The following is a 16,778-nucleotide window of genomic DNA, read 5'->3' as shown; positions in this document are numbered from 1 at the left end:
GATCGGGTATTGGACTGAAGACGTGCCACATTGCGTAGCTCGAAAGCTGAGTAAGTTAGAGCGTCGTGCTGTGAACACAAAGGCCACGTATTCGACCGCACCAAGTGCCATTTTATTTTTCTCCCCTAAAAGAGAATGCTTCCTCCAGCGAGACACTGCCAGGTAAATAACAAGCGATCTTCACAAGAAGTAAGATGTCTACACGTCGCGCGATACTGTCGCCAACGGCGATACCACGCGTAGTGCAGCGGTTCTCGTCTGTTCACCGGCGTCAAGAATCGTTGGCCGTGGTTAGTATTTGGATGCGTTCTCGGCTGGGAACTCGACGTGCTGTTGGCGTCTTTCAGTTTGCATTTTTCCTTCGGTTTCGTGGTTGCTTAGCGATAATGATGCGGTCCCGCACGCTGACGCCACTCTTGCCTCTCGGTACACTAAGGGGCGAATCTGTGGCCACAATAAAATGAAAGGTTCTGTCGTGTGTTTGTCGTTTTTTGGTCTCTCCCAGTCGTTTCTCGCGCCTGCCCTCTACGTATATGCCCATTTCCAAGCGTCAGCTTTCGCGTCAGCCGAGCAATGAAAGGTTCTGTCTTGTGTTTGTCGTTTTTTGGTCTCTCCCAGTCGTTTCTCGCGCCTGCCCTCTACATATATGCCCATTTCCAAGCGTCAGCTTTCGCGTCAGCCGAGCAAAGTCGGTTTCGAAGATCGCGTTTCGGTACGTGGAATACCCGTAGAAGAAAAAAGTACCTTTTGTGCGGTGGCCGGGAATCGAACCCGGATCAACTGCTTGGGAAGCAACCATGCTGATCGTTACACCACCACCGCGTTGTGCTGCGTCCCACCCACGCCCTGATATATCGGCTACCCTCCTGCCATCAGAGGCCGAAGGCGATGGCGCTGTAGGCGCTCAACGCCAGAGCGGAGGTGAGCACATCTGAACGCAGTGCGTAGGTGCTGCTAGGGCGATGTAGCGTAACTAGAAGCAGAACTGACAGCCGTTGAAAAACTGCCATTTAATTTACAGCAGGGCGATAAAACAAATACCTAATGTGACGTACTTACTGATGATCCAGAGTCGATTCAGCATATGTGTGCCAATCCAGAAGTAGAAAGCACCTAAGTATCACAATATTAAGTTGGTTAGTTTGATGCTCGCCTGGAGCGTATCATTAGCTTCCCCTGAGGGCGAAATGCACAGCGTAGCCGTTGCTAGGGAACGGCCTTTTCTGTCGTTTTTTGTTTTCTCTGCGTCAATGTGAATGTTGATAACTACAGTTCTGCTCGTTCCACTTACGACAGATGGCGACGGAAAACAATGGTGTAAGGCACCATATTTAAGCTGTGGTTCCCGAAAGTGAGGGTGGGGTGCAACCTCACATCTGACAACTCGTTTTAAATACTCTAAAACCAACGTATTTCCTTCACACAAGAAAAAAACACGCTAACTTCGCCGTCAGGCTGTGGAGATATGCCTAGAAACGGCGGTAGTAGACACTATGCGCCCACACGTCAGATTGGCCGAGCGGTCTAAGGCGCCAGATTTAAGCTCTGGTTCCCTGAGGGGAGCGTGGGTTCGAACCCCACATCTGACAATGCATTTTAAATATTCCAAAACTACCAATTTCGTACATGCGGGAAGAACAGGTTCCACAGATACTACTAGAAACGGCAGTGACTATGGTGCTTGCCTTGCAAGTCTGATTGTCTGGCGGTCAGAAAGAATGGAAAGCTGTTAGGAGACATGGCTTTCAGCCACGAGGCCCGGATTCGATTCCTGGTAGGCAAACATCCTTTTGTTTGCTGAGTCTTATTATTCTCACGGCATTTACGATATCTTTGTGTTGTGGTTTTTGGGGTCCAAGCATCAGGCGAGCAAACGTGAACGAAAGCAGATATGTGTGTAAATGAGTGTCAGGGCAGTAATAAAGGTGGATGAGACGGTGGATCGGGTATTGGACTGAAGACGTGCCACATTGCGTAGCTCGAAAGCTGAGTAAGTTAGAGCGTCGTGCTGTGAACACAAAGGCCACGTATTCGACCGCACCAAGTGCCATTTTATTTTTCTCCCCTAAAAGAGAATGCTTCCTCCAGCGAGACACTGCCAGGTAAATAACAAGCGATCTTCACAAGAAGTAAGATGTCTACACGTCGCGCGATACTGTCGCCAACGGCGATACCGAGCGTAGTGCAGCGGTTCTCGTCTGTTCACCGGCGTCAAGAATCGTTGGCCGTGGTTAGTATTTGGATGCGTTCTCGGCTGGGAACTCGACGTGCTGTTGGCGTCTTTCATTTTGCATTTTTCCTTCGGTTTCGTGGTTGCTTAGCGATAATGATGCGGTCCCGCACGCTGACGCCACTCTTGCCTCTCGGTACACTAAGGGGCGAATCTGTGGCCACAATAAAATGAAAGGTTCTGTCGTGTGTTTGTCGTTTTTTGGTCTCTCCCAGTCGTTTCTCGCGCCTGCCCTCTACGTATATGCCCATTTCCAAGCGTCAGCTTTCGCGTCAGCCGAGCAATGAAAGGTTCTGTCTTGTGTTTGTCGTTTTTTGGTCTCTCCCAGTCGTTTCTCGCGCCTGCCCTCTACATATATGCCCATTTCCAAGCGTCAGCTTTCGCGTCAGCCGAGCAAAGTCGAGACACATGGAGACACACGACGCTGAGAAACGAAACCGCAGACTAGCGCCCTGGCAGCACGGACTGAGACGAGGGGCGAAGGAAAACTATTCGTACCGCGACACTTCACAGTTTCGAAGATCGCGTTTCGGTACGTGGAATACCCGTAGAAGAAAAAAGTACCTTTTGTGCGGTGGCCGGGAATCGAACCCAGATCAACTGCTTGGGAAGCAACCATGCTGATCGTTACACCACCACCGCGTTGTGCTGCGTCCCACCCACGCCCTGATATATCGGCTACCCTCCTGCCATCAGAGGCCGAAGGCGATGGCGCTGTAGGCGCTCAACGCCAGAGCGGAGGTGAGCACATCTGAACGCAGTGCGTAGGTGCTGCTAGGGCCATGTAGCGTAACTAGAAGCAGAACTGACAGCCGTTGAAAAACTGCCATTTAATTTACAGCAGGGCGATAAAACAAATATCTAATGTGACGTACTTACTGATGATCCAGAGTCGATTCAGCATATGTGTGCCAATCCAGAAGTAGAAAGCACCTAAGTATCACAATATTAAGTTGGTTAGTTTGATGCTCGCCTGGAGCATATCATTAGCTTCCCCTGAGGGCGAAATGCACAGCGTAGCCGTTGCTAGGGAACGGCCTTTTCTGTCGTTTTTTGTTTTCTCTGCGTCAATGTGAATGTTGATAACTACAGTTCTGCTCGTTCCACTTACGACAGATGGCGACGGAAAACAATGGTGTAAGGCACCATATTTAAGCTGTGGTTCCCGAAAGTGAGGGTGGGGTGCAACCTCACATCTGACAACTCGTTTTAAATACTCTAAAACCAACGTATTTCCTTCACACAAGAAAAAAACACGCTAACTTCGCCGTCAGGCTGTGGAGATATGCCTAGAAACGGCGGTAGTAGACACTATGCGCCCACACGTCAGATTGGCCGAGCGGTCTAAGGCGCCAGATTTAAGCTCTGGTTCCCTGAGGGGAGCGTGGGTTCGAACCCCACATCTGACAATGCATTTTAAATATTCCAAAACTACCAATTTCGTACATGCGGGATGAACAGGTTCCACAGATACTACTAGAAACGGCAGTGACTATGGTGCTTGCCTTGCAAGTCTGATTGTCTGGCGGTCAGAAAGAATGGAAAGCTGTTAGGAGACATGGCTTTCAGCCACGAGGCCCGGATTCGATTCCTGGTAGGCAAACATCCTTTTGTTTGCTGAGTCTTATTATTCTCACGGCATTTACGATATCTTTGTGTTGTGGTTTTTGGGGTCCAAGCATCAGGCGAGCAAACGTGAACGAAAGCAGATATGTGTGTAAATGAGTGTCAGGGCAGTAATAAAGGTGGATGAGACGGTGGATCGGGTATTGGACTGAAGACGTGCCACATTGCGTAGCTCGAAAGCTGAGTAAGTTAGAGCGTCGTGCTGTGAACACAAAGGCCACGTATTCGACCGCACCAAGTGCCATTTTATTTTTCTCCCCTAAAAGAGAATGCTTCCTCCAGCGAGACACTGCCAGGTAAATAACAAGCGATCTTCACAAGAAGTAAGATGTCTACACGTCGCGCGATACTGTCGCCAACGGCGATACCGAGCGTAGTGCAGCGGTTCTCGTCTGTTCACCGGCGTCAAGAATCGTTGGCCGTGGTTAGTATTTGGATGCGTTCTCGGCTGGGAACTCGACGTGCTGTTGGCGTCTTTCATTTTGCATTTTTCCTTCGGTTTCGTGGTTGCTTAGCGATAATGATGCGGTCCCGCACGCTGACGCCACTCTTGCCTCTCGGTACACTAAGGGGCGAATCTGTGGCCACAATAAAATGAAAGGTTCTGTCGTGTGTTTGTCGTTTTTTGGTCTCTCCCAGTCGTTTCTCGCGCCTGCCCTCTACGTATATGCCCATTTCCAAGCGTCAGCTTTCGCGTCAGCCGAGCAATGAAAGGTTCTGTCTTGTGTTTGTCGTTTTTTGGTCTCTCCCAGTCGTTTCTCGCGCCTGCCCACTACATATATGCCCATTTCCAAGCGTCAGCTTTCGCGTCAGCCGAGCAAAGTCGAGACAAGTCGACACATGGAGACACACGACGCTGAGAAACGAAACCGCAGACTAGCGCCCTGGCAGCACGGACTGAGACGAGGGGCGAAGGAAAACTATTCGTACCGCGACACTTCACAGTTTCGAAGATCGCGTTTCGGTACGTGGAATACCCGTAGAAGAAAAAAGTACCTTTTGTGCGGTGGCCGGGAATCGAACCCGGATCAACTGCTTGGGAAGCAACCATGCTGATCGTTACACCACCACCGCGTTGTGCTGCGTCCCACCCACGCCCTGATATATCGGCTACCCTCCTGCCATCAGAGGCCGAAGGCGATGGCGCTGTAGGCGCTCAACGCCAGAGCGGAGGTGAGCACATCTGAACGCAGTGCGTAGGTGCTGCTAGGGCCATGTAGCGTAACTAGAAGCAGAACTGACAGCCGTTGAAAAACTGCCATTTAATTTACAGCAGGGCGATAAAACAAATATCTAATGTGACGTACTTACTGATGATCCAGAGTCGATTCAGCATATGTGTGCCAATCCAGAATTAGAAAGCACCTAAGTATCACAATATTAAGTTGGTTAGTTTGATGCTCGCCTGGAGCGTATCATTAGCTTCCCCTGAGGGCGAAATGCACAGCGTAGCCGTTGCTAGGGAACGGCCTTTTCTGTCGTTTTTTGTTTTCTCTGCGTCAATGTGAATGTTGATAACTACAGTTCTGCTCGTTCCACTTACGACAGATGGCGACGGAAAACAATGGTGTAAGGCACCATATTTAAGCTGTGGTTCCCGAAAGTGAGGGTGGGGTGCAACCTCACATCTGACAACTCGTTTTAAATACTCTAAAACCAACGTATTTCCTTCACACAAGAAAAAAACACGCTAACTTCGCCGTCAGGCTGTGGAGATATGCCTAGAAACGGCGGTAGTAGACACTTTGCGCCCACACGTCCGATTGGCCGAGCGGTCTAAGGCGCCAGATGTAAGCTCTGGTTCCCTGAGGGGAGCGTGGGTTCGAACCCCACATCTGACAATCCATTTTAAATATTCCAAAACTACCAATTTCGTACATGCGGGAAGAACAGGTTCCACAGATACTACTAGAAACGGCAGTGACTATGGTGCTTGCCTTGCAAGTCTGATTGTCTGGCGGTCAGAAAGAATGGAAAGCTGTTAGGAGACATGGCTTTCAGCCACGAGGCCCGGATTCGATTCCTGGTAGCCAAACATCCTTTTGTTTGCTGAGTCTTATTATTCTCACGGCATTTACGATATCTTTGTGTTGTGGTTTTTGGGGTCCAAGCATCAGGCGAGCAAACGTGAACGAAAGCAGATACGTGTGTAAATGAGTGTCAGGGCAGTAATAAAGGTGGATGAGACGGTGGATCGGGTATTGGACTGAAGACGTGCCACATTGCGTAGCTCGAAAGCTGAGTAAGTTAGAGCGTCGTGCTGTGAACACAAAGGCCACGCATTCGACCGCACCAAGTGCCATTTTATTTTTCTCCCCTAAAAGAGAATGCTTCCTCCAGCGAGACACTGCCAGGTAAATAACAAGCGATCTTCACAAGAAGTAAGATGTCTACACGTCGCGCGATACTGTCGCCAACGGCGATACCACGCGTAGTGCAGCGGTTCTCGTCTGTTCACCGGCGTCAAGAATCGTTGGCCGTGGTTAGTATTTGGATGCGTTCTCGGCTGGGAACTCGACGTGCTGTTGGCGTCTTTCAGTTTGCATTTTTCCTTCGGTTTCGTGGTTGCTTAGCGATAATGATGCGGTCCCGCACGCTGACGCCACTCTTGCCTCTCGGTACACTAAGGGGCGAATCTGTGGCCACAATAAAATGAAAGGTTCTGTCGTGTGTTTGTCGTTTTTTGGTCTCTCCCAGTCGTTTCTCGCGCCTGCCCTCTACGTATATGCCCATTTCCAAGCGTCAGCTTTCGCGTCAGCCGAGCAATGAAAGGTTCTGTCTTGTGTTTGTCGTTTTTTGGTCTCTCCCAGTCGTTTCTCGCGCCTGCCCTCTACATATATGCCCATTTCCAAGCGTCAGCTTTCGCGTCAGCCGAGCAAAGTCGAGACAAGTCGACACATGGAGACACACGACGCTGAGAAACGAAACCGCAGACTAGCGCCCTGGCAGCACGGACTGAGACGAGGGGCGAAGGAAAACTATTCGTACCGCGACACTTCACAGTTTAGAAGATCGCGTTTCGGTACGTGGAATACCCGTAGAAGAAAAAAGTACCTTTTGTGCGGTGGCCGGGAATCGAACCCGGATCAACTGCTTGGGAAGCAACCATGCTGATCGTTACACCACCACCGCGTTGTGCTGCGTCCCACCCACGCCCTGATATATCGGCTACCCTCCTGCCATCAGAGGCCGAAGGCGATGGCGCTGTAGGCGCTCAACGCCAGAGCGGAGGTGAGCACATCTGAACGCAGTGCGTAGGTGCTGCTAGGGCGATGTAGCGTAACTAGAAGCAGAACTGACAGCCGTTGAAAAACTGCCATTTAATTTACAGCAGGGCGATAAAACAAATACCTAATGTGACGTACTTACTGATGATCCAGAGTCGATTCAGCATATGTGTGCCAATCCAGAAGTAGAAAGCACCTAAGTATCACAATATTAAGTTGGTTAGTTTGATGCTCGCCTGGAGCATATCATTAGCTTCCCCTGAGGGCGAAATGCACAGCGTAGCCGTTGCTAGGGAACGGCCTTTTCTGTCGTTTTTTGTTTTCTCTGCGTCAATGTGAATGTTGATAACTACAGTTCTGCTCGTTCCACTTACGACAGATGGCGACGGAAAACAATGGTGTAAGGCACCATATTTAAGCTGTGGTTCCCGAAAGTGAGGGTGGGGTGCAACCTCACATCTGACAACTCGTTTTAAATACTCTAAAACCAACGTATTTCCTTCACACAAGAAAAAAACACGCTAACTTCGCCGTCAGGCTGTGGAGATAAGCCTAGAAACGGCGGTAGTAGACACTGTGCGCCCACACGTCCGATTGGCCGAGCGGTCTAAGGCGCCAGATTTAAGCTCTGGTTCCCTGAGGGGAGCGTGGGTTCGAACCCCACATCTGACAATGCATTTTAAATATTCCAAAACTACCAATTTCGTACATGCGGGAAGAACAGGTTCCACAGATACTACTAGAAACGGCAGTGACTATGGTGCTTGCCTTGCAAGTCTGATTGTCTGGCGGTCAGAAAGAATGGAAAGCTGTTAGGAGACATGGCTTTCAGCCACGAGGCCCGGATTCGATTCCTGGTAGCCAAACATCCTTTTGTTTGCTGAGTCTTATTATTCTCACGGCATTTACGATATCTTTGTGTTGTGGTTTTTGGGGTCCAAGCATCAGGCGAGCAAACGTGAACGAAAGCAGATACGTGTGTAAATGAGTGTCAGGGCAGTAATAAAGGTGGATGAGACGGTGGATCGGGTATTGGACTGAAGACGTGCCACATTGCGTAGCTCGAAAGCTGAGTAAGTTAGAGCGTCGTGCTGTGAACACAAAGGCCACGTATTCGACCGCACCAAGTGCCATTTTATTTTTCTCCCCTAAAAGAGAATGCTTCCTCCAGCGAGACACTGCAAGGTAAATAACAAGCGATCTTCACAAGAAGTAAGATGTCTACACGTCGCGCGGTACTGTCGCCAACGGCGATACCACGCGTAGTGCAGCGGTTCTCGTCTGTTCACCGGCGTCAAGAATCGTTGGCCGTGGTTAGTATTTGGATGCGTTCTCGGCTGGGAACTCGACGTGCTGTTGGCGTCTTTCAGTTTGCATTTTTCCTTCGGTTTCGTGGTTGCTTAGCGATAATGATGCGGTCCCGCACGCTGACGCCACTCTTGCCTCTCGGTACACTAAGGGGCGAATCTGTGGCCACAATAAAATGAAAGGTTCTGTCGTGTGTTTGTCGTTTTTTGGTCTCTCCCAGTCGTTTCTCGCGCCTGCCCTCTACGTATATGCCCATTTCCAAGCGTCAGCTTTCGCGTCAGCCGAGCAATGAAAGGTTCTGTCTTGTGTTTGTCGTTTTTTGGTCTCTCCCAGTCGTTTCTCGCGCCTGCCCTCTACATATATGCCCATTTCCAAGCGTCAGCTTTCGCGTCAGCCGAGCAAAGTCGAGACAAGTCGACACATGGAGACACACGACGCTGAGAAACGAAACCGCAGACTAGCGCCCTGGCAGCACGGACTGAGACGAGGGGCGAAGGAAAACTATTCGTACCGCGACACTTCACAGTTTAGAAGATCGCGTTTCGGTACGTGGAATACCCGTAGAAGAAAAAAGTACCTTTTGTGCGGTGGCCGGGAATCGAACCCGGATCAACTGCTTGGGAAGCAACCATGCTGATCGTTACACCACCACCGCGTTGTGCTGCGTCCCACCCACGCCCTGATATATCGGCTACCCTCCTGCCATCAGAGGCCGAAGGCGATGGCGCTGTAGGCGCTCAACGCCAGAGCGGAGGTGAGCACATCTGAACGCAGTGCGTAGGTGCTGCTAGGGCCATGTAGCGTAACTAGAAGCAGAACTGACAGCCGTTGAAAAACTGCCATTTAATTTACAGCAGGGCGATAAAACAAATACCTAATGTGACGTACTTACTGATGATCCAGAGTCGATTCAGCATATGTGTGCCAATCCAGAAGTAGAAAGCACCTAAGTATCACAATATTAAGTTGGTTAGTTTGATGCTCGCCTGGAGCGTATCATTAGCTTCCCCTGAGGGCGAAATGCACAGCGTAGCCGTTGCTAGGGAACGGCCTTTTCTGTCGTTTTTTGTTTTCTCTGCGTCAATGTGAATGTTGATAACTACAGTTCTGCTCGTTCCACTTACGACAGATGGCGACGGAAAACAATGGTGTAAGGCACCATATTTAAGCTGTGGTTCCCGAAAGTGAGGGTGGGGTGCAACCTCACATCTGACAACTCGTTTTAAATACTCTAAAACCAACGTATTTCCTTCACACAAGAAAAAAACACGCTAACTTCGCCGTCAGGCTGTGGAGATATGCCTAGAAACGGCGGTAGTAGACACTATGCGCCCACACGTCAGATTGGCCGAGCGGTCTAAGGCGCCAGATTTAAGCTCTGGTTCCCTGAGGGGAGCGTGGGTTCGAACCCCACATCTGACAATGCATTTTAAATATTCCAAAACTACCAATTTCGTACATGCGGGAAGAACAGGTTCCACAGATACTACTAGAAACGGCAGTGACTATGGTGCTTGCCTTGCAAGTCTGATTGTCTGGCGGTCAGAAAGAATGGAAAGCTGTTAGGAGACATGGCTTTCAGCCACGAGGCCCGGATTCGATTCCTGGTAGCCAAACATCCTTTTGTTTGCTGAGTCTTATTATTCTCACGGCATTTACGATATCTTTGTGTTGTGGTTTTTGGGGTCCAAGCATCAGGCGAGCAAACGTGAACGAAAGCAGATATGTGTGTAAATGAGTGTCAGGGCAGTAATAAAGGTGGATGAGACGGTGGATCGGGTATTGGACTGAAGACGTGCCACATTGCGTAGCTCGAAAGCTGAGTAAGTTAGAGCGTCGTGCTGTGAACACAAAGGCCACGTATTCGACCGCACCAAGTGCCATTTTATTTTTCTCCCCTAAAAGAGAATGCTTCCTCCAGCGAGACACTGCCAGGTAAATAACAAGCGATCTTCACAAGAAGTAAGATGTCTACACGTCGCGCGATACTGTCGCCAACGGCGATACCGAGCGTAGTGCAGCGGTTCTCGTCTGTTCACCGGCGTCAAGAATCGTTGGCCGTGGTTAGTATTTGGATGCGTTCTCGGCTGGGAACTCGACGTGCTGTTGGCGTCTTTCATTTTGCATTTTTCCTTCGGTTTCGTGGTTGCTTAGCGATAATGATGCGGTCCCGCACGCTGACGCCACTCTTGCCTCTCGGTACACTAAGGGGCGAATCTGTGGCCACAATAAAATGAAAGGTTCTGTCGTGTGTTTGTCGTTTTTTGGTCTCTCCCAGTCGTTTCTCGCGCCTGCCCTCTACGTATATGCCCATTTCCAAGCGTCAGCTTTCGCGTCAGCCGAGCAATGAAAGGTTCTGTCTTGTGTTTGTCGTTTTTTGGTCTCTCCCAGTCGTTTCTCGCGCCTGCCCTCTACATATATGCCCATTTCCAAGCGTCAGCTTTCGCGTCAGCCGAGCAAAGTCGAGACAAGTCGACACATGGAGACACACGACGCTGAGAAACGAAACCGCAGACTAGCGCCCTGGCAGCACGGACTGAGACGAGGGGCGAAGGAAAACTATTCGTACCGCGACACTTCACAGTTTAGAAGATCGCGTTTCGGTACGTGGAATACCCGTAGAAGAAAAAAGTACCTTTTGTGCGGTGGCCGGGAATCGAACCCGGATCAACTGCTTGGGAAGCAACCATGCTGATCGTTACACCACCACCGCGTTGTGCTGCGTCCCACCCACGCCCTGATATATCGGCTACCCTCTTGCCATCAGAGGCCGAAGGCGATGGCGCTGTAGGCGCTCAACGCCAGAGCGGAGGTGAGCACATCTGAACGCAGTGCGTAGGTGCTGCTAGGGCCATGTAGCGTAACTAGAAGCAGAACTGACAGCCGTTGAAAAACTGCCATTTAATTTACAGCAGGGCGATAAAACAAATATCTAATGTGACGTACTTACTGATGATCCAGAGTCGATTCAGCATATGTGTGCCAATCCAGAAGTAGAAAGCACCTAAGTATCACAATATTAAGTTGGTTAGTTTGATGCTCGCCTGGAGCATATCATTAGCTTCCCCTGAGGGCGAAATGCACAGCGTAGCCGTTGCTAGGGAACGGCCTTTTCTGTCGTTTTTTGTTTTCTCTGCGTCAATGTGAATGTTGATAACTACAGTTCTGCTCGTTCCACTTACGACAGATGGCGACGGAAAACAATGGTGTAAGGCACCATATTTAAGCTGTGGTTCCCGAAAGTGAGGGTGGGGTGCAACCTCACATCTGACAACTCGTTTTAAATACTCTAAAACCAACGTATTTCCTTCACACAAGAAAAAAACACGCTAACTTCGCCGTCAGGCTGTGGAGATAAGCCTAGAAAAAGCGGTAGTAGACACTGTGCGCCCACACGTCCGATTGGCCGAGCGGTCTAAGGCGCCAGATTTAAGCTCTGGTTCCCTGAGGGGAGCGTGGGTTCGAACCCCACATCTGACAATGCATTTTAAATATTCCAAAACTACCAATTTCGTACATGCGGGAAGAACAGGTTCCACAGATACTACTAGAAACGGCAGTGACTATGGTGCTTGCCTTGCAAGTCTGATTGTCTGGCGGTCAGAAAGAATGGAAAGCTGTTAGGAGACACGGCTTTCAGCCACGAGGCCCGGATTCGATTCCTGGTAGCCAAACATCCTTTTGTTTGCTGAGTCTTATTATTCTCACGGCATTTACGATATCTTTGTGTTGTGGTTTTTGGGGTCCAAGCATCAGGCGAGCAAACGTGAACGAAAGCAGATATGTGTGTAAATGAGTGTCAGGGCAGTAATAAAGGTGGATGAGACGGTGGATCGGGTATTGGACTGCAGACGTGCCACATTGCGTAGCTCGAAAGCTGAGTAAGTTAGAGCGTCGTGCTGTGAACACAAAGGCCACGTATTCGACCGCACCAAGTGCCATTTTATTTTTCTCCCCTAAAAGAGAATGCTTCCTCCAGCGAGACACTGCCAGGTAAATAACAAGCGATCTTCACAAGAAGTAAGATGTCTACACGTCGCGCGATACTGTCGCCAACGGCGATACCGCGCGTAGTGCAGCGGTTCTCGTCTGTTCACCGGCGTCAAGAATCGTTGGCCGTGGTTAGTATTTGGATGCGTTCTCGGCTGGGAACTCGACGTGCTGTTGGCGTCTTTCATTTTGCATTTTTCCTTCGGTTTCGTGGTTGCTTAGCGATAATGATGCGGTCCCGCACGCTGACGCCACTCTTGCCTCTCGGTACACTAAGGGGCGAATCTGTGGCCACAATAAAATGAAAGGTTCGGTCGTGTGTTTGTCGTTTTTTGGTCTCTCCCAGTCGTTTCTCGCGCCTGCCCTCTACGTATATGCCCATTTCCAAGCGTCAGCTTTCGCGTCAGCCGAGCAATGAAAGGTTCTGTCTTGTGTTTGTCGTTTTTTGGTCTCTCCCAGTCGTTTCTCGCGCCTGCCCTCTACATATATGCCCATTTCCAAGCGTCAGCTTTCGCGTCAGCCGAGCAAAGTCGAGACAAGTCGACACATGGAGACACACGACGCTGAGAAACGAAACCGCAGACTAGCGCCCTGGCAGCACGGACTGAGACGAGGGGCGAAGGAAAACTATTCGTACCGCGACACTTCACAGTTTCGAAGATCGCGTTTCGGTACGTGGAATACCCGTAGAAGAAAAAAGTACCTTTTGTGCGGTGGCCGGGAATCGAACCCGGATCAACTGCTTGGGAAGCAACCATGCTGATCGTTACACCACCACCGCGTTGTGCTGCGTCCCACCCACGCCCTGATATATCGGCTACCCTCCTGCCATCAGAGGCCGAAGGCGATGGCGCTGTAGGCGCTCAACGCCAGAGCGGAGGTGAGCACATCTGAACGCAGTGCGTAGGTGCTGCTAGGGCGATGTAGCGTAACTAGAAGCAGAACTGACAGCCGTTGAAAAACTGCCAGTTAATTTACAGCAGGGCGATAAAACAAATATCTAATGTGACGTACTTACTGATGATCCAGAGCCGATTCAGCATATGTGTGCCAATCCAGAAGTAGAAAGCACCTAAGTATCACAATATTAAGTTGGTTAGTTTGATGCTCGCCTGGAGCATATCATTAGCTTCCCCTGAGGGCGAAATGCACAGCGTAGCCGTTGCTAGGGAACGGCCTTTTCTGTCGTTTTTGTTTTCTCTGCGTCAATGTGAATGTTGATAACTACAGTTCTGCTCGTTCCACTTACGACAGATGGCGACGGAAAACAATGGTGTAAGGCACCATATTTAAGCTGTGGTTCCCGAAAGTGAGGGTGGGGTGCAACCTCACATCTGACAACTCGTTTTAAATACTCTAAAACCAACGTATTTCCTTCACACAAGAAAAAAACACGCTAACTTCGCCGTCAGGCTGTGGAGATATGCCTAGAAACGGCGGTAGTAGACACTATGCGCCCACACGTCAGATTGGCCGAGCGGTCTAAGGCGCCAGATTTAAGCTCTGGTTCCCTGAGGGGAGCGTGGGTTCGAACCCCACATCTGACAGTGCATTTTAAATATTCCAAAACTACCAATTTCGTACATGCGGGAAGAACAGGTTCCACAGATACTACTAGAAACGGCAGTGACTATGGTGCTTGCCTTGCAAGTCTGATTGTCTGGCGGTCAGAAAGAATGGAAAGCTGTTAGGAGACACGGCTTTCAGCCACGAGGCCCGGATTCGATTCCTGGTAGCCAAACATCCTTTTGTTTGCTGAGTCTTATTATTCTCACGGCATTTACGATATCTTTGTGTTGTGGTTTTTGGGGTCCAAGCATCAGGCGAGCAAACGTGAACGAAAGCAGATATGTGTGTAAATGAGTGTCAGGGCAGTAATAAAGGTGGATGAGACGGTGGATCGGGTATTGGACTGCAGACGTGCCACATTGCGTAGCTCGAAAGCTGAGTAAGTTAGAGCGTCGTGCTGTGAACACAAAGGCCACGTATTCGACCGCACCAAGTGCCATTTTATTTTTCTCCCCTAAAAGAGAATGCTTCCTCCAGCGAGACACTGCCAGGTAAATAACAAGCGATCTTCACAAGAAGTAAGATGTCTACACGTCGCGCGATACTGTCGCCAACGGCGATACCGCGCGTAGTGCAGCGGTTCTCGTCTGTTCACCGGCGTCAAGAATCGTTGGCCGTGGTTAGTATTTGGATGCGTTCTCGGCTGGGAACTCGACGTGCTGTTGGCGTCTTTCATTTTGCATTTTTCCTTCGGTTTCGTGGTTGCTTAGCGATAATGATGCGGTCCCGCACGCTGACGCCACTCTTGCCTCTCGGTACACTAAGGGGCGAATCTGTGGCCACAATAAAATGAAAGGTTCGGTCGTGTGTTTGTCGTTTTTTGGTCTCTCCCAGTCGTTTCTCGCGCCTGCCCTCTACGTATATGCCCATTTCCAAGCGTCAGCTTTCGCGTCAGCCGAGCAATGAAAGGTTCTGTCTTGTGTTTGTCGTTTTTTGGTCTCTCCCAGTCGTTTCTCGCGCCTGCCCTCTACATATATGCCCATTTCCAAGCGTCAGCTTTCGCGTCAGCCGAGCAAAGTCGAGACAAGTCGACACATGGAGACACACGACGCTGAGAAACGAAACCGCAGACTAGCGCCCTGGCAGCACGGACTGAGACGAGGGGCGAAGGAAAACTATTCGTACCGCGACACTTCACAGTTTCGAAGATCGCGTTTCGGTACGTGGAATACCCGTAGAAGAAAAAAGTACCTTTTGTGCGGTGGCCGGGAATCGAACCCGGATAAACTGCTTGGGAAGCAACCATGCTGATCGTTACACCACCACCGCGTTGTGCTGCGTCCCACCCACGCCCTGATATATCGGCTACCCTCCTGCCATCAGAGGCCGAAGGCGATGGCGCTGTAGGCGCTCAACGCCAGAGCGGAGGTGAGCACATCTGAACGCAGTGCGTAGGTGCTGCTAGGGCCATGTAGCGTAACTAGAAGCAGAACTGACAGCCGTTGAAAAACTGCCAGTTAATTTACAGCAGGGCGATAAAACAAATATCTAATGTGACGTACTTACTGATGATCCAGAGCCGATTCAGCATATGTGTGCCAATCCAGAAGTAGAAAGCACCTAAGTATCACAATATTAAGTTGGTTAGTTTGATGCTCGCCTGGAGCATATCATTAGCTTCCCCTGAGGGCGAAATGCACAGCGTAGCCGTTGCTAGGGAACGGCCTTTTCTGTCGTTTTTGTTTTCTCTGCGTCAATGTGAATGTTGATAACTACAGTTCTGCTCGTTCCACTTACGACAGATGGCGACGGAAAACAATGGTGTAAGGCACCATATTTAAGCTGTGGTTCCCGAAAGTGAGGGTGGGGTGCAACCTCACATCTGACAACTCGTTTTAAATACTCTAAAACCAACGTATTTCCTTCACACAAGAAAAAAACACGCTAACTTCGCCGTCAGGCTGTGGAGATATGCCTAGAAACGGCGGTAGTAGACACTATGCGCCCACACGTCAGATTGGCCGAGCGGTCTAAGGCGCCAGATTTAAGCTCCGGTTCCATGAGGGGAGCGTGGGTTCGAACCCCACATCTGACAATGCATTTTAAATATTCCAAAACTACCAATTTAGTACATGCGAGAAGAACAGGTTCCACAGATACTACTAGAAACGGCAGTGACTATGGTGCTTGCCTTGCAAGTCTGATTGTCTGGCGGTCAGAAAGAATGGAAAGCTGTTAGGAGACACGGCTTTCAGCCACGAGGCCCGGATTCGATTCCTGGTAGCCGAACATCCTTTTGTTTGCTGAGTCTTATTATTCTCACGGCATTTACGATATCTTTGTGTTGTGGTTTTTGGGGTCCAAGCATCAGGCGAGCAAACGTGAACGAAAGCAGATATGTGTGTAAATGAGTGTCAGGGCAGTAATAAAGGTGAATGAGACGGTGGATCGGGTATTGGACTGCAGACGTGCCACATTGCGTAGCTCGAAAGCTGAGTAAGTTAGAGCGTCGTGCTGTGAACACAAAGGCCACGTATTCGACCGCACCAAGTGCCATTTTATTTTTCTCCCCTAAAAGAGAATGCTTCCTCCAGCGAGACACTGCCAGGTAAATAACAAGCGATCTTCACAAGAAGTAAGATGTCTACACGTCGCGCGATACTGTCGCCAACGGCGATACCGCGCGTTGTGCAGTGGTTCTCGTCTGTTCACCGGCGTCAAGAATCGTTGGCCGTGGTTAGTATTTGGATGCGTTCTCGGCTGGGAACTCGACGTGCTGTTGGCGTCTTTCATTTTGCATTTTTCCTTCGGTTTCGTGGTTGCTTAGCGATAATGATGCGGTCCCGCACGCTGACGCCACTCTTGCCTCTCGGTACACTAAGGGGCGA

The 16,778-nt window shown here is 50.0% G+C and overlaps 16 non-coding genes across 16 annotated transcripts; 8 read left to right on the top strand and 8 right to left on the bottom strand.

The window, feature by feature from the left end:
• Positions 1-750: 750 nt before the first annotated feature.
• Positions 751-822, bottom strand: Trnag-ccc (transfer RNA glycine (anticodon CCC)). Its single transcript has one exon. It is a non-coding gene; the product is annotated as a tRNA-Gly (tRNA).
• A 683-nt stretch (positions 823-1,505) lies between these two features.
• On the top strand, positions 1,506-1,589 carry Trnal-uaa (transfer RNA leucine (anticodon UAA)). The gene has a single exon. It is a non-coding gene; the product is annotated as a tRNA-Leu (tRNA).
• A 1,211-nt stretch (positions 1,590-2,800) lies between these two features.
• Positions 2,801-2,872, bottom strand: Trnag-ccc (transfer RNA glycine (anticodon CCC)). The gene has a single exon. It is a non-coding gene; the product is annotated as a tRNA-Gly (tRNA).
• Positions 2,873-3,555: 683 nt separating this feature from the next.
• Trnal-uaa (transfer RNA leucine (anticodon UAA)) lies at positions 3,556-3,639 on the top strand. The gene has a single exon. It is a non-coding gene; the product is annotated as a tRNA-Leu (tRNA).
• A 1,219-nt stretch (positions 3,640-4,858) lies between these two features.
• Positions 4,859-4,930, bottom strand: Trnag-ccc (transfer RNA glycine (anticodon CCC)). The gene has a single exon. It is a non-coding gene; the product is annotated as a tRNA-Gly (tRNA).
• A 683-nt stretch (positions 4,931-5,613) lies between these two features.
• On the top strand, positions 5,614-5,697 carry Trnal-uaa (transfer RNA leucine (anticodon UAA)). Its single transcript has one exon. It is a non-coding gene; the product is annotated as a tRNA-Leu (tRNA).
• Positions 5,698-6,916: 1,219 nt separating this feature from the next.
• Positions 6,917-6,988, bottom strand: Trnag-ccc (transfer RNA glycine (anticodon CCC)). Its single transcript has one exon. It is a non-coding gene; the product is annotated as a tRNA-Gly (tRNA).
• A 683-nt stretch (positions 6,989-7,671) lies between these two features.
• Trnal-uaa (transfer RNA leucine (anticodon UAA)) lies at positions 7,672-7,755 on the top strand. Its single transcript has one exon. It is a non-coding gene; the product is annotated as a tRNA-Leu (tRNA).
• A 1,219-nt stretch (positions 7,756-8,974) lies between these two features.
• On the bottom strand, positions 8,975-9,046 carry Trnag-ccc (transfer RNA glycine (anticodon CCC)). Its single transcript has one exon. It is a non-coding gene; the product is annotated as a tRNA-Gly (tRNA).
• A 683-nt stretch (positions 9,047-9,729) lies between these two features.
• Positions 9,730-9,813, top strand: Trnal-uaa (transfer RNA leucine (anticodon UAA)). Its single transcript has one exon. It is a non-coding gene; the product is annotated as a tRNA-Leu (tRNA).
• A 1,219-nt stretch (positions 9,814-11,032) lies between these two features.
• Trnag-ccc (transfer RNA glycine (anticodon CCC)) lies at positions 11,033-11,104 on the bottom strand. The gene has a single exon. It is a non-coding gene; the product is annotated as a tRNA-Gly (tRNA).
• Positions 11,105-11,787: 683 nt separating this feature from the next.
• On the top strand, positions 11,788-11,871 carry Trnal-uaa (transfer RNA leucine (anticodon UAA)). The gene has a single exon. It is a non-coding gene; the product is annotated as a tRNA-Leu (tRNA).
• A 1,219-nt stretch (positions 11,872-13,090) lies between these two features.
• Positions 13,091-13,162, bottom strand: Trnag-ccc (transfer RNA glycine (anticodon CCC)). The gene has a single exon. It is a non-coding gene; the product is annotated as a tRNA-Gly (tRNA).
• A 682-nt stretch (positions 13,163-13,844) lies between these two features.
• On the top strand, positions 13,845-13,928 carry Trnal-uaa (transfer RNA leucine (anticodon UAA)). Its single transcript has one exon. It is a non-coding gene; the product is annotated as a tRNA-Leu (tRNA).
• A 1,219-nt stretch (positions 13,929-15,147) lies between these two features.
• On the bottom strand, positions 15,148-15,219 carry Trnag-ccc (transfer RNA glycine (anticodon CCC)). The gene has a single exon. It is a non-coding gene; the product is annotated as a tRNA-Gly (tRNA).
• Positions 15,220-15,901: 682 nt separating this feature from the next.
• Trnal-uaa (transfer RNA leucine (anticodon UAA)) lies at positions 15,902-15,985 on the top strand. The gene has a single exon. It is a non-coding gene; the product is annotated as a tRNA-Leu (tRNA).
• The last annotated feature ends 793 nt before the right edge of the window (positions 15,986-16,778 follow it).

This window comes from Schistocerca cancellata, chromosome 2 (assembly GCF_023864275.1).
Source record: "Schistocerca cancellata isolate TAMUIC-IGC-003103 chromosome 2, iqSchCanc2.1, whole genome shotgun sequence".
In the NCBI taxonomy this organism is placed as follows: domain Eukaryota; kingdom Metazoa; phylum Arthropoda; class Insecta; order Orthoptera; family Acrididae; genus Schistocerca; species Schistocerca cancellata.
Note: the sequence above shows the minus strand (reverse complement) of the source record. Positions and strands in the feature narration are given on the sequence as shown.